We start from the raw sequence: 22,500 nt of genomic DNA on the forward strand, positions 1-22,500 counted from the left end.
ACACACACACAGCTGTCTTCAAGATTTGAAAGCTCCAATGTTGAGGAATGAAGCCAAAACATGTATTTCCTCAAATGGCCACTAGAGGCGGTACAGAAACATGAAGCATAGACTTCTATACAACCAGAGGAGTCGCCCCCTGGTGGTCAGGAGAGAGAATGCAGCTTTAACACATGAAGCATAGACTTCTATACAACCAGAGGAGTCGCCCCCTGGTGGTCAGGAGAGAGAATGCAGCTTTAACACATGAAGCATAGACTTCTATACAACCAGAGGAGTCGCCCCCTGGTGGTCAGGAGAGAGAATGCAGCTCCAGCGTTGACTTTGCTTTCTCAGGACTGGAGGTCGCCTCGTGGTTTTGTCATATGATGAGTTACTCATTTTAATCCTCGGGGTGTTTTCTAGTCTTTGTATCAACTTTTCTGTCCAGAATATTTTCCCTGGCTTCAAGTAGAGAAACAAAACTCAGAGAATGGAATAAACAACGTTTCCTCTCATCTCTTCACACAGTCTTGAGTTGTAAGGCAGCCTTCACGCTCAACTACATGCTGTAAATAAAAATGTCCCACACAATGCCGCTGTATGTGTGTGTTTGTCTGTGTGTGTTTGTCTGCGTGTGTTTGTCTGTGTGTGTTTGTCTGTGCGTCTTTGTCTGTGTGTGTTTGTGTGTCGTCGGGGTACATAATTAGCCTGAGGATTCACACTGTGACATCAATTACAAGTGGTGTGTGTGTGTTTGTGTGTGTGTGTGTGTGTGAGAGATGCCTGTCAAGTTACACAATGATTCTGTAGTAAAACTGCTTTTCCACTGGATTGTATGGAGAGCTGTTATATCTATCTATCTATCTATCTAGATAGATAGATAGATAGATACACACACATACATACACACACTTCTATACAACCATTTATATAAACTGCAAAATGTATGCTTATAATTAGCTGTTGAACATTTTCATGTTTTTTATTTATTTGTAGTTATATATATATATATATATATATATATATATATATATATATATATATATATATATATATATATATATATATATATAATACAGATTTCCTCTGCACACTGTTCATAGAATAAAATAAAATAGTTATTTATATCCTGCTAGCTTGCAGTCATGTGGGATTAGCTTTAACCCACATGACCTACTTACTGAGCGCCAGCGCACCTGAGCGGTGTGATGAAGACGTTGCAGCGCTGCTACGGATGTCTCGCATCTTCACCATCCTCATCCTCATCTATGTCCAATGTAAATCATCACAGATTATGGGAAATTCCTATTATTCCGATAATTCAATGTATTGAACGATATCGCTGAGCCGAATGTCTTAAATTGAGTCAATCTCAGCCTCTGAACGCTCCAATAGAGCGTTTGTAGTCAGAAATTTAAATAAAAATCAATTACACATTCAAGGACTGTTCAACTTTACATCAATGGCTCCACGGCTGTTGGAGAAAAAGTATCATTTATTTTAAAAATCAGCTCAAATAAGCCACACAAGGCTGTTATTTTATTCTCCTCACTCCGATGAAGAAGTCAATGTTTGTGCATCGCGGACAGAGAGGCGGAGGAAGCAACAATGACATCACTTCCCCCGAGACCTGCAGCAGGGATTACATCATTTCCTGCCTCATATCGACATCTGCCTGCGTCTCTCAATGCGAGGAAGGGAGATTAATACAGAGAGGGTGTGTGTGTGTGTGTGTGTGTGTGTGTGTGTGTGTTACGTTGATGTTAACCAGTTAATTTGAGCTGCATGAAAATGTAAAATGTCTGAACTTTTTTTTGTTTTGTTCTGCAACGGCAAAAGGTAGTGGCACTTTGTGAGTCATAAGCACAGGCACGTGCACAAGCACGCGCACTTTTATGAGAAAACAAACACATACACACACATATGAATGCAAGTGATGTGGTGAAAATGAAGACCCATTGTGTGTATGTGTGTGTGTGTGTATTTGAGCCCCCGAGGCTGGACCGAGCAGATCCCAGGGGTTCCCAGCTGCCGCTGTGTAACGTGACACTGAGACAACACACACACACACACACACACACACACACACACACACACACACACACACACACACACAGTGGTGTGTTCCAGATTTAGGGAACAAATGAGCTCTATTTTTGCACCAAAAGAAACAAACAAGTGGCAGCAGGAAGTTGATTCTACTGGAGCTGAATGGATTTACCATGAGTGTATTAAAGTTGGACATGATGTGTGTGTGTGTGTGGGTGTGTGTGTGTGTGTGTGTGTGTGTGTGTGTGTGTGTGTGTGTGTGTGTGTGTGTGTGTGTGTGTGTGTGTGTGTGTGTGTGTGGGTCCACCAGCACCATGCAACAGCTTTGTCATTGACGTTCTCCTCAGCTTCAGCCACTTTTATTTCTCTCCCGACTCCACATTAATATATAGATTATTTCGACCTCGCTAAATGCTACCAAACCTCTGCAGCTCCTCTTTATAATCAATGCAAGAGCCACTCCCTCACGAACCCACAACCACACACTGTTGGTGTATTCAAATGGGTACACACACACACACACACACTTTGATATGAGCCGTGTATGTGTGCAGCTAAATACACTGCAGAACTGAATGATAACAGGGCAGCATGCCGTGTACACACACACACAGACACACACACACACACACACACACACACACACACTCTTTAGGTTTCTGAAAAGGCCGTCTGATTTTTACAGAAAAACCAACATTCCCAAACCATCTGCAAGCGGTCGTCATCGTCACACACATAAACACACACTATGTATATAAATATATATATTATATACATACACACACACACACACACACACAACCACACTATTGCTACACTCCTGGTGCGTCCGTATAAGCTTTTAATCACCAATTCATCAACAAAATGGCTCAATAAAGAGTTGGTTATTATTTTATTTTCTACAGTTGTGTGAAGGTTGTGTTGGATGGACCAAGCGTGCTGCACAAAACAACTACATGTACAAAGCTTAACGTTTGTTTCCTCAACATTATTTTGTCAAAACAATAATGAACAACGGTTCCCATCTGACTTTGGAATAAAACGTTCATTCACTGTTTCAATGGCATTGATTGTTAATGAGAGTTTCCCTTTGAAATAAACCTCTTCCAACATTATAAATCATCTAAAAAGCATTGTAAGCATCATTTTTCCTAATGTTGTACATTTTAACACTATTAAAATGGCTTTTTAGCATTATAATATCTCCTAGCTAACACCACGTGGCAGAGGCTAACTAGCAAACATGACTTTTTTTTACAATATTTAATGGTACACAAAGGGTATCATGTCACTTTCCACTATTTCCTACCAAACCACCTTCAGGCTGTTACACAAAACGACATGACTTCTGTCTTAAGCGTGCAGGAATCAGTTCGCTGCGACCACATATTTATAATCCTGGCTCTCCAGAGTCGGGCTGTGGCTAAACGCTGGAGCTTCTGGGCCGCAGAAGACTTTCAGTTTTCCACGGATCTCGACGTAGGAAGGAAGGAACTCGAGCGTCGGGAACACAGAAGCCCCAAAAGAGCGAAGGCTGGGAGTGATGCACTGTCATCAAAGTCACCGCGAGAACATTTATTTTGGAAAAACCTCCACGTTAGCGCTCTGACCGACGGGCCGAGTGGCTCGATGTGAGACAATAAGTGATATACAGGATGGTAATACAAATTAAAAAAACATGTTGTGCTTCGGGTACGCCTCAAATATGAACGCTGGGATCAAACCAAGTGTTACACATTATGTCTGAACCAGATGTCGACTAAACCTCTTCCAGACCCCAGAGACTCATTACAGCCAAGGACTGAAACACGACGGCTCAACAAGCTGGTTGACTGTAGCAGCAACAATCACTGCATTTTGGAAACCTTTGCAATTGCACTATTTGGTGAATATTATACCTATACTTTGCGTGACTGTTGAACATCTCTTTCCTAATCTAATCTGCTGCTGCAACGGCCTCGACTCTTCCGGTTTCAGGCATCTTTCCACCAGATTTTAGGCCATGAGAACATGAGCTATGTTGGGCGATAAGGACCTCAAAAGGTGTTGAACTGGGGTTCTGTGCAGCCCAGTCAAGTTTAGTTACAGCAAACTGGGTGGAAAAAGCATGCTTGAGGCCCATTGTGATGTCCATTAAGCTGTTAATGGACAAAGATGGAAGAATAATATAGTCTGAAATAGAATTTTATAGCGGGCCAAGCCCCAAACAACCCAAAACAACCCCGGAGAAGAAGTTCCCCATGTGTTTGACAGTATAGTGCGACAAAAACAACACTTGTACAGATTATATGGGACTCTGCAAGGAAACACTAAGAAACAATCAAGCACAAAAACTCGGTCCGTTTTGGCCAAAACCGCCAAAAAACATATCAGTTTCAAAGTATTCGATTATCTATTTGAAGTGCATTATAAAGGCTCGCTGTCGTGTAACAACTGGGGATGGAGAGCTGATTGTTAAAGATGAAATGAGAAGTTTGAATCCCACTCAACTTGTTAGAGAGAAATTAAAACCTCAGACCTCTGTTTCAGCTGAAGCACACTGCTTCAGGGTATTTATTTATTCCTGTGCAAAGTATTTTAACTCTACATATCATGTAAATATTCGTAGCGACGGCCCTCTACTGGTTGACACTGATATTGCAATTAAATGTTGTATCGGCGCATCTGGAGCCAGACGATCAATGACCAACACTGATTTCACCCTCATATCTTTACCATACTTCCTAAATTCACTACAATAAACTAAGAAACTTGCTGTTTCCAGTAAATAACTCTGTGTAAAATGTTTGTTTTCTGTTAAAATAGTACAAGCGTCAGAAGGCAGCAGGTACTAATCCCCCATCTTTTGCTTTTTCGCCCTCTTTAAATATAATCAAATGTACAATACAGACATAAATATTAGACTTAACACAAAGCCATGGAGCCATGAAGAGCCGTTAGCGCGCCGCTTACCTTTGGTCTGCTAACTCGGCTCCAACAGAGCAGAGTGGAGGAATTCAATCACCCTGCAGAGACGGAGAGAGGACAGGGGAACGCTATTAATGTTATTATTACAACACATGATCAAATTTCCTTTGGACGGACGGAGAAGCAGACGTTGCTGAACCTAAATACAAACCACAAATCCCAACTGGCTGTGTTTAGGCCTAAGCCTAAATATTTAGGGATTAGATAGCCGTAGGTTTTTTTTCTTTATTTGAGGAAATATGCGTGAAAGGTTCCAACTTTAGCCTCGCTTAGCAGAAAGAGTGGGAGTGAGGGGAAACTGTTAGCTTAGCCTCATCAAAGGAAACTCCAAGAGTGCACACACACACAGCAGCTGTCTACACAACAACTGTACTGTCTACAGGTGGCACCAGTGTGTGTTTCTATCATGCTGAGCAGGCTGGATGTGTGTGACCTAAAAATAACCGACAAGCAACAACATTTTAATTCTCTCTCTCTCCCTTCCTCCCTTTCTTTCTCCCTTTCTCTCCCTCTATCATCACGTCTGACCTTCATTATTATTCATACAGGTAGTGTGAATGTGTGTGTGTGTACGGGGGAGTTGTATTGTGTTCATCACGTCACACAAGTACACAACGACGTCATCGTGTCACGCGCTCCAATAATCGCTTAGCTTTAAAACGTCCTGAGCCGCTCTCACATGCTCAAACGCCGACGGTGGAAACAACGAGAACATTGTGGGGACAAAAAGCCGATTGAAACGCACGCCGCTATTTTAGAAACCAAAACTCGATGCGGCTCCCGTGTCGGTTGTCAGCGTTGTCCAGAAACCGCAACACAATAAAAGCCTCTGCCGCTCGGCCTGAAGCGCTTAAAGCACTATAAAAAAGGTGCTCGTATTGGTGGAGGTAGCGATGTCAGCTAAACCGCGATGGTTTAGCTAACGGAAAAACTGAACAAATTGTTCCCGTCGCGATCTGCTGTCCTCAGCGTATCCTCCCTCGATGGGGCAACGTCCAGTTGGACCGATGGGGTTGTGACACTTTTTATGCTTCCATCTTCATTTTTAGGGATACAAAAAAAAAAAAGATGTGTCATTTAAAATAGTTCCTCATCCATTGCAACAGATTACTTCACAGGAAAAGCATTAGGAAGAATTAGCTCATAACGCTGTGTCAAAAAACAGCTCGTGGTTGACCATCTGGCCTCTGTAAATAGCTCTAGAGGGATTGGTTAATCTCGCTTAATGAGTCTTCTTGATTCAGAGTTTCCCCCTGAAACGCTTCAGAGCGTTTTACCGGCTGACGATGGAGGGAATGGAGGCCCAAAACGTTAGACTGAGCTGCAGTGAAATAAGAGCTTTCTTAAAGGGACGAAACACTACTGCTTTTGTCCACACGGGGTGCCAAAATACACACAAAATTAAAGTTCCTCGTAGTGGCTTTAAAGCTCCGTTAACAAAAGGCTTCCTTCAACAAACATTGGATTTTGAGTTGTTTTTCTTATCCTGTTAAACAATGACGGGCTGTGGATCTTCTACCTGTGCCTTCAGTCTTAGTCGATCACCTGTTCACCCGCTTCTTCTTCTTCTTTAATGCGGATAGCATCCAAGAAAAGGTACATTACTAATTCATTATAAATTAAATGATAGAATAGCTATTACTTTGTGATTGTGTTCAGGCCAGCAGAGAAGGTTTAGCAGACTCTGACGGCCCAACACTGCAGTTGAAATATCTTCTACTTTATGTTTTCCTTCTAAAAAGGGTCCTCTTCTGCTGGTGAAATACTAAACTCTTAGCTGAGGCTTTGCGATGCTGAAGCTATGGTTCTCCTTCCCGGTGGATTTATGACTCCTCTGTTGCCCAACAGGCCGCTTAAAAAAAAAAAAAAAGGTATTACGAAACAGCGTGGCCTGCCAAAAACAGAAGCTTTAAGATCTCAGATTGAAAACAATAGCTTTACCACTGCAACGTTTCACCTCATATAATGAGACTTGGGAATCTAGTTCAAGGGCGCTGCTCACTTAACAGCGTGTATAATGCTAGTTTCCACGCCAAATTATCGGAATAATTGGCTAAAAACCTTTCATTAACAATGAAAAGACATTTGTTAGGACATTTTCTAAAAACGCATTGCTTCATCAGTCCGATTCCTCAAACCATCACGTCCCCGATGGCAGCAACAATCTTTTCAAGTCAACTGGAGTTTCAGACGACGCTCGTATAACAACGATCTCATTGTTTGGTTGATTGGGGTTGTGGCTCCAGTTATTAAGGCCAAGAGACGATTTGTGGTAAAAAAAAACAAAAAAAAACAGAATCGACTCCGGGTAGGAAAAGGGAAGCCGACACTTCAGAGGACGCCAGTAAACTCAGACCGAGAAGTTTGCCCTTTTAAAAAAAGGATTTCTCATGGCACGGAGAGTAAATGTTCCAGAACTCACTGCGACTACAAATGTGCTCGTCTGACGCAGTCCTCACCTGACGGAGGAGGCTTTAAAATCAGACCCGAGCAGACTCAACAAGTATGAGTAAGCACTCGCCGGCCGGCACACAGATACCTATTCATCACGTGGGGTTAGTCAGAAGTAAAAGCACTCCAAAGGTATGAAGAGTCCTTCTAAAAATGGTGGTTTCTGTACCAAAAGCAGGAACGTGTTTTTTTTTTAACATTAACACTGAAATGTAATGTGTGTCGAGTGCAGGTTTCAGTCACGCTGGAGCCTGGTGGCGGTCATACTGGGAGCGTACACTCAACACCACATTACTGGGAAATATGAGTTCATTTCAGCCTGGAGCACATGGACTCTGACTGAGTGTGTGTGTCTGTGTGTGTGTGTGAGAGAAGGCTTGTACTGCTATTTTTGTGAGGACCAAATTTCCGTGTTCAACTGATGACATTTCTGTATTTATGAGGACATTTTGTCCAACTTCAAAGGATTGTTTCAAGGCTTGATTATAAAAAAGGTAAAACAATGGAGCTATAAATAGTTAGTTTCAATATGAAACTCATCCAATGATGGAAAATCAACGATACAATATAGATTTTTTTCGAAATACCGGATAGGCCTGAATTGTTGTTTTTCAATCCTCAGAGTTCAGTGAAGTGATAATTAGATAATTAGGAGTAAGATAATGTGTTATTGCCAATGAGGGGTTTCACAAGTACAGAAAGACAACGTGTGTGTGTGTGTGTGTGTGTGTGTGTGTGTGTGTGTGTGTGTGTGTGTGTGTGTGTGATATACTTAGATAGCTTTAGGCATTGGGGTTGGTAATGACACCCGCCCCTCCAGCGCACCTCATTTAGAACAGTTCAGTCTCCAGCAGCTGAAGGCCGCAGACATAAAGAGACACAGGCCGACATTTTAAATCTAGTGCCCCCCCCCCCGCCATTCACCCACGTCAACCTCCTTCAAACGCATTAGAGACGACGACAGCGTGCGACAAAAGTCCTACGAGCGAGTTGAGGCTGAGTTTCGGGGCTCCGGATGCGCCGATAGCAACATTTAATTGCAATACCTCTGTCAACCAGTAGAGGGCCGTCGCTACGAATATTTATATATGTAGAGTTCAGATACTTTGCACAGGAATAAATAAATACCCTGAAGCGTTGTGCTTCAGCTGAAACACAGGTCTGAGGTTTTAGTTTCTCTAACGGGGTCGAGTGGGATTCAAACCCTCCGTCAGTGTCTTGCCGCTGACCTGGAAAGAGAAAATTACACACTGGTCTGCCCGGTAACCAGCTAACACACATAATGCCAACCCAGCACTGCCTACTGCACTGGCACACACACACACAGACACACCCACACACACACACCCTGGGGTTAGATCTGCAGCCTGCTTGTTTTATTTAAATGGGACACAGGCTGCCAGCACTGGAGGGCATGGGTTCGCTGGTGCAGTGTGAAGTTCAGCGTTCAGTTCAAAATGATCACTCGAGACCCGCTCCAAAAGCCCAAATAGATGAAAATGACATTTGAGTTTGTGCCGAGTGTAAAACATCCCCCAAAAACATCAGCTTTCCAGGAAGCACGTCCAGGAGGCCTTCTGATGAGAATAAATGTGTCGAGAAATCTGTTTCTCTTAAAGTCGACTGCAGCTGAAGATTAAGAAATGAAATGTTTAAATGTTGTTTCTGGATTTGACATACTTTCTTAAAGGCACATTTAAAAAAAAGCAGTTACATGTAAGATACATAATCGTGTTTTACATCAAAAATTGCAGAACAATGTGAGCTTTCTAGATAATGAGGCACCATTGTTATAAGGCAAAAGTGTAAAGAGAAAATATGACTCTGGCTGAAAAAATGTATTTACTCAATGTATTTAAATTGGTTTACCAAAGGTCTTAGGTTCACAAAAGCAGTAAAATATATGAAAACAATGGTAGATACAAATGTTGTTCTTATCTTTTTTTTTATTATCGAGTAGAAATGTGGTCTGTCGCTAGAAAATTCTTCATCTTCATCCTCAACTCCCCACTTTCTGACATCTGGCGGATGAAATGACGAAAATAAAATCCGTGGATAAATCGATAATGGCAACGCAGTGTGGGCGACGGCGGGGGGAACTTTAAGGCTGTGAGGACTGAGCCAAGTGGCACAGTTAAAGCATGCAACACACACACACACACACACACACACACACCTGATGGGTGGCTGCCGATGGCGAACACGTAACCTGAGTTTTACGGCGAGAACATGTTCTGGTTGCAGAATGACCAACACGACAGTGAGCCTCCACGACCGAGACGAGCGTGAAGGAGACGTTTCCGAGAAAAAAAATGTGTGCTGCCATGAATGCACACACACAGACACACACACACACACACAGACATGCACACACACACAGATTTAACATTGCTGCAGTGGAGTTTGGTCGCACTGCAGAACTGTCAGGAAGAATCACAGCACTCTGCTTTGCTGCTTTGATACACGCACACACACACACAGACACGCACACACACACACACAAGGTCACTGAGCTACTGGGTTAAACTACTGCTGAGGGAAGCAGAGACGGACAGCAAGACTGACAAGGTTGACTGCATCTGTGTCCGGTGTACACGGCACACATTGGAAAAAAAAGGCAAAAGGAGATCCTGTGATCCTGCGTCCCGGTCCAGAAATACACCTTTTTATTGAGCCTTTTATTCTGAAGAATCCAATCTTATATTCCCTTGACTTCTCTGTAACAATCAGAGCTTTCATATCACCGCAAACAACGACGGGCTGTGTCGAGATAGTCGGGTGTTGTCGACCTTTTTCGAACATTTCTGTCAAATGCATCGAAACTCAACCACGGACAACCAATGAAATACATGTTTCTCTTCAGTCATGTTAATTCAATTATAATCAATACTATATTAATCAATATCCATCACTCAGGCCGTCCCAAAGCGTTCACACTTTGTCTCAAACGCCCGAAACACGGCTTGAAAGCTGATCAACGCCTCCAAGAAACAACCATACAAATCTTCGCTCCCCGATTCCACGACTGTGGTCAACGAGTCGATTTTTCCTCCGGCACACGCGCTGTGACGTCCAAACCAAAGCGCCTCGCGAGTTTAAAGTTTCCACTTCAGCGTCTGTTCCTGCCAGAAACAACGTCTTCCAGCAGGAAACCAACGGCAGCGACAACGCAACCCGGAAAAGAAACCGCGAACATCGTCAGAAAAGGAGAGTTCTGTCGGTGCGTTTGTGTAGTTTTCATACAAATGTGCGTGTGAAAGCAACTCAACAACCGCATTGTTTAGTAGGTTTACCTGCTCAGACACATATACCCAAACACACACACACACACACACTGTTCACTTGTACAGAGTTATGGTGCTAATCACATAATGACAGAGCAGAGAATGAGCGACTGAGTCTGACTCAGCTAAAAAAAAAACAACATGGGACCTGCTCCAGTTCGAACAAGTCCTCGGCGAGGAAGGCCCGGCTCCGCCCGGCGCGAAGACTCAAAGTACTGACACATTATGCATTTTGAAAAACCGCCTCGTCGGCGTGTCAATCACGCATCTGTTGTGGCATGAATGTGGATTCGATCCGTTGAATGCCCGCCTGATCAGAAGTGTCAGGATGCGTATCTGCTACTCGCATCTCTTTGACTGATCCCCGACCTTCTGACGGTTTGCTCAGTTGAAAAAAAGAGAACAATCCAATTGGCCCTCTGCTAAGTCCCGCCCCTCGGACGCAGACTGGCCAATCGAAGCGCGGCATCGGCCGGCTCTGACCACGGACCGACAGCTATCGGGCTCGGGTTCGTGGCGATCGTTTCAGATGTTCTTCATTTTTTCAGGCTGGTTAAGTTCCTTAATTTCATTGTTTCCTGTTTCGATCAGCCGATGATGAGGCGGTTTCACTTTGACCCTGAACTTTAGCGTCTATCTTTATCTTTTTATAAGCTGTTTTCACCCTGGATGCATCCTTTAAAACACATATTGTGGACCCTTCACTCCGCAATGGCTTTCCCCCCCAAAAAACTAGCTAGCAATTATTCCAGGGAGTGCGGTTAGTGGCAGTGTGGGCTGGAAGTGGGCGGGGCTTAGCGAAGCGTCACCTGCTCCCCAGTTTTAACTCTTGGGCTTGAACGAGCTGCTGGAAATATCCGCACACACGTGGAGCCACGTCATCGGCGTTGATGCACTCGGTTGGCAGCGTTCAGCGCGGGAAGAAGAAACATGCGTTGGATGGAAAGTACATCTGTTTCTCGAACAGAGTTGACATGTTTTGGGCGGACCGCTCGTCGACCGAACGACACCTACACAGCAATTACTGCAGTGGGCGAGCTGGTTCCTCACTCGCTTTCCATCCACACATTTTTTCCTTAAAAGCGGTCGGAGGATTTGAGCCGGCGAACCCGCTATTCAAGCACTCTCGTATATACATGTTCCTGTAACTCTTTGGTTGCAATGAGTGTGTGTGTGTGTGTGTGTGTGTGTGTCTCTCCACGCAGACAGTAGAGTATCTTCATACACACTGTTTGGAGTCAGACAGACAGGAGGCTCGCATACTTTCCATCTCTACTGGAGAGCTGTCAGGATGGAGGAGGTGGCTGTGGTTTGGTCTTATTTTTGGGGGGTTTGTTCACGTATGGAAGAGCCGGCGCAGACAAGCAGTAGCTGTTCCAGGTCTCAAACCAAGCCATAACATTAACACACACACACACACACACAGACCGAACCACACACGCAGGTTCAACGTCAGTGCTTTTTCTCTCTTAGCATGAGCAATGGAAAACAGAAAGGCGGACAGTATCAACAGTTCCTTCAAGCCAACGGACACACACACACACACACGCACACACACACCTTACTGTGTCAACAGTTACTTCAAACCGGGCCGGCCAACCAACCGCCAAAACCCCAAACACACTCTCACTCTGTTTCACCCTGTGGCTGGCACTGGCACACACACACACACACACACACACACACACACACACACACACACACACACACACACACTATAATAACATCGACTCCATCAGCGACACACACACTCTCAGGATGTGATTAGCGACGCTCCTGTGACTTGTTTTACTGCTTTGTACCAGGATGTGAAAACAGGCTAACTAGCAGCAACCGGCGTGGTGTTTGGTTTGGGCGTGTCCATGTTGGCTCTTCTTCCCGCCGCCTGTTTTATCACCACGAAACAAACGCACTGACATTGATGATTGAGTTGATTGTATATCAACGGTACATAAAAACGCAGCATAAACAGACAAAACAATAAATGTACTTCCACACAACCGTCGCTAAGGTTAGCCGTTAGCTCCTTTATTTAGCCAAGCAGGACCGTTACCGCTAACGTTACCGTCTCTCCCCTCGCCGACTTTAACACGATTGTGTTGTTCACAATGCAGCTTTATAAATCGTGGACATTTTGGCATCGACTTAGTAAAGTATCAATTATCGTGACGTCCGTCTTCTGACGGACAATAAAGGTTTGCTGAATTTGAAACTTAAAAAGGCAGCGTTGGTAACCTGAAGAAACTAGCAAGAGTACGCGAGATACAAAAGAAAAGTAGGTTTTAATCAAATTACCCGGCCCGATGTTGCCAAATCTTTTCCAAAAGTTGCTTAACCTCGTAAGAAAGTTGCCTCTCTTTTAACGTAAACAACAAACATGGTACATGAGCCGCTAGCTGCTGTTAGCTAGCTGCTGTTAGCTAGCTAGCGGCTCGTGGGAGATGAACAATGAGCGTGGAGGCAGAAAGCGAGCCGGCAGGTAGACACCCAGGTAATCAGAAAACTCAGGCCGAATGAAACGATTGGACGAGCTCATTGCAGAACCTGCAACAGCCAGAAAGGCATTAAGTTGTTTTTCTGTCAGCGCATTAACTTCACTGAAAAATAAAATCCCAAATAAATTGAATTGAAGGAACAGATTTGCTTTTCTTGCAACGCTTCCAAAGCAGACAAACTGTTTCGTGGAAAGTCCAAACTATTAAATAACTAAAGAGACATATCAACGACAAGGGGCGAGGGACATAGAGAAGCAAAGAGAGAGAGAGAGAGGGAGGGCGGCTTCAGGCGAGAGTAATGTGAGGAAGGAAAAAATAAAAGAATTAAGAGAATAATAAAAAAAAAAAAACAGATTACATTTTTCCAAGGACGAGGGCTGTGCGTAAGCAGCCAGAAGGACTCTACATCTGTGTGGAGTTAAGAGACGGGGACGCACAGCGCTGCCGTTGGTGGAAAACAATATTTGAACTTTCAGGCGCAGATGAAGGGAGTCCGAACAAAACCTTCTCCAAATCTTCCAGAACCACAGAAGATCCACGCAAACAAAACAAACGAAAAACAAAGATGGAGCCACGAGGCCGTTCTATTCAGAGGCTTTGACTCCTCAAATGCAGGATTGTTCAGCTGTCAACGCTTTCTTTTTTTTTCCTGTCTGTATCTGAGGATAATAAAATGACTCGGATCAGTGTCGAATAGTTTCTCAACTAAGTCCAATGTACTGAGCATCAAACGGTGAAATATCACAGCTGTAAAAATCAAACTTTACTTTATTGGGGCCAAAGAAAATGTCTGTACTCTTTTTTTCGTCACCTAACGATCTCCCACAATTCCTTGAGTTTCTTTGCGGCGACGTCACCGTCGCTCCGAGAGGAATGTCCGTCGGGCCGACGCGGATCCCTGACCTCTGAGAGTCCTGAGCCGATTTTGCGAGCTTGTCGCTGTTGCACAGAGGGCAGCGAAATCCAGACTGTCTTTTTCAAAATGTAACACAAATTTGAAGAAACCGCACAAGCGTCCTTTTCACGGTTCTGCCGCTCGTCCGCGTGGGTCCGTCGTGTTCAGTTTACAGAGCAGTTAACAAACCGGGAGATGGAGGACGCTGGAGTACGGTTACCTCATCTGGACACTCCATTAATACTAAGCGCGTGTGTGTGTGTGTGTGTGTGTGAGGGAGTCGTACACACATACACACACAGCTGAGTCACTGCGTTCTGCTGCCAGTCGCCTGTTTAAACAACAAACAGCAAAAAATAAAACATGTATTGTTACGAGTGCGCACACACGCAGATTAACATTATGAGATTTAAGGTGAAACAAGACACAGATGCAAATCAATTCACACACACACACACACATCTCCACACACACACACACAGCTGGCGTCCCAGCTGTTACTAGCTAACTCTCCACAGAGCGGCACGGGCAGGTTGGGTGTTTGAAATAAGACCAAAGTGACCTTAAAACGTCCTTAAATGTGTTTAAACAATGATTCTCATGCCTCTATCAATTCTCTTCCTACTGCAGAACTCGTGTATAGAAACCTACTGGTAGCAGATTAATTGGGGAGCACTTGATTTGTTCAAGCTTTTCGAAACACACACACACACACACACACAAAAGAGTAAAGGCATTTAGACTCCTACGCCTGGTTGTATGTGAAGCCTAATCGAGCTCCAGCTCAAGTAGCTTTGAAACACATTTCACTCAACGCCAAACGGCAATGCAAGGTATGCGAAGGCAGGTCCGATGTTACAGGATTATATATATCCAAACGCAAGTATTGGAACCGGGAAAAAAGGGATTTGTTTCAGCTCGGTGGACCTAATAACTGGTAACTGAGTCTAACAGACATATCCATGAATGAAGAACACACTCTATAGATACACACACACACACACTATCTCCAGTTTCCTGCTCCAGCCTTGATGCCGTTTAATGTGCGAGTGCCTCTGCTGACTCGGCACTGACGCAGCATAACAGAGTGCACTATAAACTACGGCACAGGAGTGCTGCATTACACTACAGGCCACAGCTGCAAGACACGCCTCTGTAGGCCAGTGGGATCAAGTTCACAGGCACTGGCTGTTTTAAAAAAAAAAGAAAAAATGTAATGGACATGAGAAATATCCTTTGCTGTCTGCTATTTTCTTGAATTGACAAATTTGTGTTGAATCAAGATGAAAAAGTGCCTCTTTTGCAGCGAACGTGTTTAAAAACATGCGCGTGAACGCTGGCAACAGAAGTACCGTTAGCAAGAGTTTGCGAGCCGCAAACATCGGATCGAAACGAGCGACATGCGTTTCAGTTTAACGGGTTAACCGGTGACCTCCAGCCGAACGCGCCCCTGGTTACTCGAATTAACTTGCGTAGATGATAAACACAGATGAGTAAATATATAACTTTATAAACAGACTGAAGGCTTTTTTAAAAGACAGCGACTTGTTCCGCTTGGTGTTGTCAACAAGCTGCCGTCAATGCAACAACCATGAAGTATTTGTAAAAAAGCAAATATATATATAATCACACAAAAGCTCCACTTGATGTGCGTATAAATTTCTTGGAAATATGTCAAACAGCATGAAAAAAAGCATAAAAAAAGACAAAAGAAATCTTTGTTAACTCAGAATAAGATGTGAGTCAACAAAGAGGGGAAAGCACCGGTTAACGCGGTCACTCGTTAAACCGAAACACCCGCAGCTGCTACGGCTGCCAGCTGTTAAAAACTAAGTCGACAACCGCCGGACCGTTTGTAGCGGCCATTTTTAAAACTCAATAAAGTCTCTGGCTCAATCTCAATCTCCACCCTTACGTAATCACGGACTTTGAGGCGCGCCCCCGCTAACTCCACGAGGGTTTAGCTGTGTCACATCGCTGAGTGTTTGAGTCTCTGGCAGACATTTTGAGCCCTTTATGAAGCCTTTCCGTAAGTCGGCATTAAATGCCGACTTTGCCGAAGGGAATTACCCACAATTCCTTGCAATGTGACGTTAAACACGCAGTTACCAATGGACGGTTGACCAAGAGCCTCGTGGGTGTTCAGCCCCATAAATAACAGTTACACAAAACAAATTGAATAAAAGATGTGACATAAAAGAAGGAATGAAAGCAATAATCATATCTAATATATATATTTATTTTACACATATTTAGTCATCAAACATTTTGTTTTGTTATTGAAGCTGTTTGACAAAAACGAGTAAATAGATTTGAGGAAAGAGCCTGGAAGAGGTTCAAATCAGGGAATAAAAAGTATAAAATGACTACCCACAATTGTACATGTGATATGTAGTATGATATGTAGTATGTAGTCACGTGATATGTAGTATGATATGTAGTATGTAGTCACGTGATATGTTGCAGCAAAGTGCCATCACATTCGTATTTACACCAGTTCAAACTCAACCATTGACTAGCTAACGTCAGTAAGTCCCTGAGGGTTCAGGGTTTGAGGGTTTAGGGTGGGCATTGGGATTGGGCCTCCGAGTCTGGTTCATGTACACACACACAAACACATCTGGAAAGTCCCTTTGTTCAGAGTAAGTTTGCTATGTTTGACTGGATGTCTCTCTTGCAACGCCGCGAAACCACGCGCGCGGCATGCTAGGATAGCGTTAGCGCCCACGACTAAATAAAGAGAAAGAGAGCGCGCCGATGAGAAGCCCAGGCCTGGACTGTGTCCTCTGCTGCTGCTCCGCTCTGCTGCTCCTTCACACCCTCCCAGTCCGTCCGTCTCACCCCTGGGACCGGGAGGAATTTCCTGAGAGAAGGACGGATGACTTTTCCATCCACTTGGCGAGGGAGAGACATCGCCGAAAGACGAGGAGAGAAGAGGAGGAAGTCGAGGAAGAAAACTAAACTTCAGATGGTGACCCGATTTGCCCCGTCTCTCGAAGCCGACGAGTGAGGATGTTTCAGACCGAGCGGCTAATACAGATGTAACCAGAACATCCAGCCTGATGGTTACAAGATGGCTTCGGAGCCGCCGGAGGAAGCGCACGAGGACGACACATGTGTATTTGCAGTTTTGTTTTACTTTTTAGAGTAAAAGACTATTGACTCGTCCTTCGTGATGCCGCACAACAAGCCTACCGCGTACTTCTTCTTGTTACCGTTAGTTCTTATTGGGACACACCACTCCGTTATGAACTTTGACCCTTCAGCTCATATATTCGACATCCGTCTCTCCCGCTGTGCAGGGGACCGTGGGTCGCGACATTTCTGCAAAAACGCGACCGGATGCAGTCGAACATCCTGGTATTTTTGGCACGCTGTGTCGACTGTTAGTCGAGACCACCTCAGAAACAGAGACCGAGTCAGGGCCGAGACCCGAGGGCATCGAGGTCCGAGACGAGGCCAAGACTTGAGGGGTTGAGACCGGACCGGTGGGAGTCCAACACTGCGGGACACACTCATGATCAGATGTGGAACACGCAAAACCATAGGCGCTCCTCAAAAGAGGTCCGAAAGATCCACATTCGGATAAGAAGAACCCCAGGAAGCCTCTTCTACTGCCACAGATACTGCATCCAATAATCACAAAGGAATTTCTTTGAGCGATCACGGTAACAAAGTTCAATCAGACGATCCAAAAGGGAATTTAGTGAGTTCGCCACAATCCAGTTACAAAATAAAGTCCAGAGTCCTTTCTGAGACCACGACGAGACGAGACCTTCAACCGAGATCGACCTTGAGTACTGCAACACACTAAATCCTTTTCTAGCCCACTAAATATTTAGGTAGTTGGTGTATTGGATGTTACCGCGACTCTGAGTAGTCTGCTAGTGCTTTTTTTTGTGTGATTTGTTGGGGTGCACCATTTCCCCCACATGTAAGCAGAAAAAGGAATGGAGGAGCCGCTTACAGCTGCAAAACATAAAATCAGAAGGGAGAAGGGAAAAGCTCAGAAAACAAAGTAACTTGTAAACATCGTCCTCGTTTGAGTTTATTTGTCCGTCACATTCCAAAGTTTGATTGACGCGAATTGGCTGGGGTCCTATACCATTTCCTGTTTGTGCAAAACAGTACACAGATGTCTTTTATATACTCTACTAGAAGAACGTCATATGGAACATAAATGTAAGTTATAAAATCAACAACACAGCAGATGAGAAAGAAAGCATGCCTCCAATTCTCATTGATCAAAATAAACCGGTACCAAGCAGTATTACACCGTCTCCAGTCAAACTTTACATCTGCGTTCAATCCTTTTGGATCCCAGATCGAGAAAATTGCACCATTTGTCTGGTTTTGCCTGCAGCCGATCGTCCCAAGTGTAACGCGACGTGTGATTGGCCCGCCACGACACGGGCTGCGAGGTGGGACGAAAGCATCCGAAAGCGTGGCTACGCTACACGCCTTTGGCGTCTCGTAAAAATAAATGCAGGAAATGTGGAAAGGTTACTCCAATGAACGACAACTCACTGAGTTCATACATTTGCGTGTCGTGCTCACAGAAGAAATCCTTATCGGCCGAGACCAAAAACAGCCAATTAAACTCAAAACAAGAAAATCCAAAAGACAAAGTCCCACTGCTCAGTCGACAAAGGGAGTTGATTGGGGAAGCGGCGCCGAACGACAGTCGAACCGGGACCCCGCGGGTCTCCCATGAGAAGCCGGAGTAGCCTTGCTTTCGGTTGAAGTAGGGCACTCAGGATTTTCATACTCCAGTTAACCCTCGACACTACAGGGAGATGCTGAATTCTGCCCCACTTTGCTGCACCATGCACGATGGGAAGCCTCCCGTCTGTCCGAATGATTACACACTACGAGTCTGACGGCTGCGTCTCGCAGCATCGGGGCAGAACCCCCCCACCGCCACAAGCGACGGGACGACAAGTCGCTACTTGAAGGGATATAGTTTGAACATTTGTCCTTTTTTTGCGTGTTGGGAGACCTGTATTAATAGCAGTGCAGGCGCAACATTGAAGGCGTTTAATCTTCTATTCTTTTAGCTCGTTGACGGTGAAGCCGAAGCCGGTTCCAGTTTGGACAAAAGGTGCGAAGACGTGGTCTCGCTCTCAATGGGAAAAAGGTCAAAATTCTCACCAACAACCTTCGAAACGATACCAGGAGGTTTATTGTATAAACACTTTGGTAGAGCAGCATATAAAAATCTCACTCGGCCTATTCATTGATCGGATTATGGATTATTCTGTTAAGTCGATTAACATTTGAGAACTCTGGCTCGTCGGTTAAAAAAGAAAAACTGCGTTACATTTTCATAATTCATACGCGGCGTTCCCTTCGGCGTCAGCCGGTTAAAACAATATTAGTTAACATGAACGGCTCTCCCAAATCCCCCCAGAAGAAACCGGAGTGCTGAAACTCAAATTCCATGGAGCATGAAGTGTGGAACGGCTCCACCAGAAAATGAGGCGAGAAAGAAGTTATTGACGACAGAGCGAATGTTTGAGAAGCGAGAAGAAAAACATTCCGTGGGTCCAGAATCCGTCGCCTCCCGTTCATCGACTGTGGACCTCCCAACTCTTTAAACAGCCCGAGAACGCTTACAATGCTTTTTTAAAAGGTCAAAACAGGCCATTTTGTAGATTCTATATTCTCTACGATGCTAGGGGCTGTGATGGAGGTCCACTATAGATGCTCAGAGACTGTGGGCGTCCATGTTCCCCGGAGCAGATGCCCCCGGGACACGCCACATATAGATCCGTTTTTGGGAATATCGACTCGGATTTATCGACTTCCGACTTGCAACAGATCGCAGCTCAACTTCTCTGGTTCCTGGCTTTGAGAGAGAGAGAGAAATAGAGTAGCTTGTGTTCACTAACAGCCCATTGATTGGACTTTCCTACGGCATACATTGTATTATTTGAAGTCTTAATTCGAGCAGTGTTCTCTTTTGAATAAATTTTAAAAAATGCTTGTATTTGTGGAAATAAACGAGGAAGTAGCAAGGATCAGATATCAAAATTAGGATCCCTGTATTGTATTTAAACTGCGTTTGAAACAGTACCCGCTTTTAAAGTTGCTGAAAATGTGCCAGAAAAACCTCCGCTCTGCTTCAACTGGGTCCAAATCGGCCAATCAGACTTCAGACGATACTTCCTGGTTTGCATTTCCTCCGTCTCTCCGCCACACTGCTGCAGCGGTGCAGTCAATGGGTTGAATGATTTGCTTATTCATCTTAAACCTGCAGGGGGATCTATAGCAGGACTGTAATCCCCCCGCCTCCCTCTTCTCTCTTTTGAATCAATAATGACACTTTATTGGAACAAATTCCCACGCATTGTCCCGTGCATTAAAACAAAAAGATGGCCGACTTCGTCAGAACGTAAAAAAGGAGACGAAAACGTCAACGTTTCAATGTTGAAATTCGTTTATGGGAAGAAAAAAAAAACAATGCAAAGAATAAAACTAACAACCCACGCAGAGAAACCACGAAGACCCCGGTCCTCTCCAAACCAAGACACCACCACAACAACCTTTGACCTTTTAAGGTGATCTCATGCACACTTCGGCGTGGGTTACGCACAGACTCGGGGTCTACCAGCAGGACGCCATGACAGACGGGTTCACCAGCCCAGGCAGTGAGACGGTGTGCAGCACACGGGGCTTTATAGCTGGAGGACGAGGCGGTGAGACAGGAAGAGGCAGACAGGCAGATGGCAGGCCTGCATGTCTGATGATGCTGAATTTTAAATGTCTTCTTAAATGGGACTTTTGGAAGGGAGGAGGGCCAAACACTGAGCAGACAACACATGCACAAACACATTCCTTTATATCAAATAGGCTAAATTAAATATAATATGTTTTAAATGTAAGTCAGAGTGGCAGCTGGGAGAGCCCGCCCGTGGCTGTGTAAAACGCTGTATGGATGCCACGCCTTGCTGGTGTCGGCCTCCGAGCTGCACGAAACCAAACGCCAGAAAAGCATCCGGAGGAGGCGCGCTGTCAGCCGGCTGCCGGCGCTGCTGCTCCCCGGCGAAACCTGCGCATCCCCCCGGCGCTCTGCAGGGCCCTGCGGCGTTTAATACAGCAGCGAGAGAAAACACACACACACACACACATGCACACACACACACACACAACGAATAACGAACAAACCTATATGTGCATATGCTGTAACCCACTAAAAATGCATTCGCCCTATTTTCTGTATAGATGGTTTTCTCTGTCATCCCCCCTTCCTCCTCCTCCTCCTCCTCCTCCTCCTCCTCCTTTTCTCTGCATACACATGCAGCCACTAACGGGATTAATTAGCTTTTTCTTTTTTTTTTCTTCCAGCGGATGTTAATTAAATGATCTCCTCTCCGTTAAAATCCTCACACAATAAAAAAAAAAAAAAAAATGTCGCGGTCCCAAATGCCAGCGAGCTATATTCTAACATATTTATTTATATATATAATTTTTTTTTAATGCATATATACATATAAAATAGCGAGGTGAAAGAGAAAGCAGAGGGTGAATGTGTCGGGTAGAGATGCGGTGAGCTGGAGGGGAATTGGGCGACTTACCGTGCGGATCCAGGGAGAAAGCCCGCCCGCAGAGACCGGTGTCCGGCGCGGGCCCCGCGGCGTGACCGTCGAGCCTTCGTCGGGGGGATTTCGGCCGGTTTAGTCCCGGTTTTCACCGACTCCCCTTTCCCAGATATCCCAGATATTCCCCCTTGCTGCCACACTGAATCCCAACACCGCCAGCGTCAAGGCAGAGGCGAGCGGAAGGAAGGACTTCCGGTTAGGGATTTTCATAATAAAGTCTTTAATTTATTTTTTTTAACAACTTAAAATAACTAATCGGTTGTGACAATATTTGCGTGAATGACGTAAGGGAAGACATGGTTAAAGAAAATAACTTTAAGAAAAAAAGAAGAATAAATAATTAAAAGAAAAATATATATATATTTAATTTACAATTACTTTGGAATTAAAGTTAATTTCTAGCTATTTGTTAGTTATTTTGAGTTGTTTTTTTCTTAATTAAGTTTATTGTGAAAATCCCTGACACTTCTTTTTGTTTAATTGTATTCAAACAAATTTGATCTGTGCAATTAAATAGTCAAATAAATATAATAATACATAATCATTATAATAATAAATAAATACAATGTATAGTCAAATTGCTGTGTATATCCTTCCCTGCTTTATTTGAATGATTGATTGAATACCGTTATTGATTCCTCCACCCTGTCTGCTGTCTGTATTGATCATTTAATGAGCTTTAATGGAGCCAGAGGACGTAACCAAACCTTTTAACTTTAAAACTGTTTGCAGCCCCCAGTGCATTCATTTGTAAAGGGTTATACAAAGTCAACAAA

At 44.3% G+C, this 22,500-nt stretch overlaps 1 protein-coding gene across 4 annotated transcripts in view; it reads right to left on the minus strand.

The window, feature by feature from the left end:
• The window catches only part of raph1a (Ras association (RalGDS/AF-6) and pleckstrin homology domains 1a), a 47,547-nt gene extending 25,663 nt beyond the window's left edge, over positions 1–21,884 (minus strand). For all 4 annotated transcript variants that reach the window (XM_068573174.1, XM_068573172.1, XM_068573173.1 and 1 more), the window contains exons 1-2: positions 21,701–21,884; positions 4,984–5,036 (exon numbers count right to left, since the gene is read on the minus strand). The gene's annotated coding sequence lies outside the window, so the exon portion shown is untranslated. The remainder of the gene's footprint in view (positions 1–4,983; positions 5,037–21,700) is intronic.
• Between the last annotated feature and the right edge of the window lie 616 nt (positions 21,885–22,500).

The sequence above is a fragment of the Clinocottus analis genome, unplaced genomic scaffold, assembly GCF_023055335.1.
Source record: "Clinocottus analis isolate CAN_PGR_092001 unplaced genomic scaffold, fCliAna1.0.p SCAF_12, whole genome shotgun sequence".
In the NCBI taxonomy this organism is placed as follows: Eukaryota; Metazoa; Chordata; class Actinopteri; order Perciformes; family Cottidae; genus Clinocottus; species Clinocottus analis.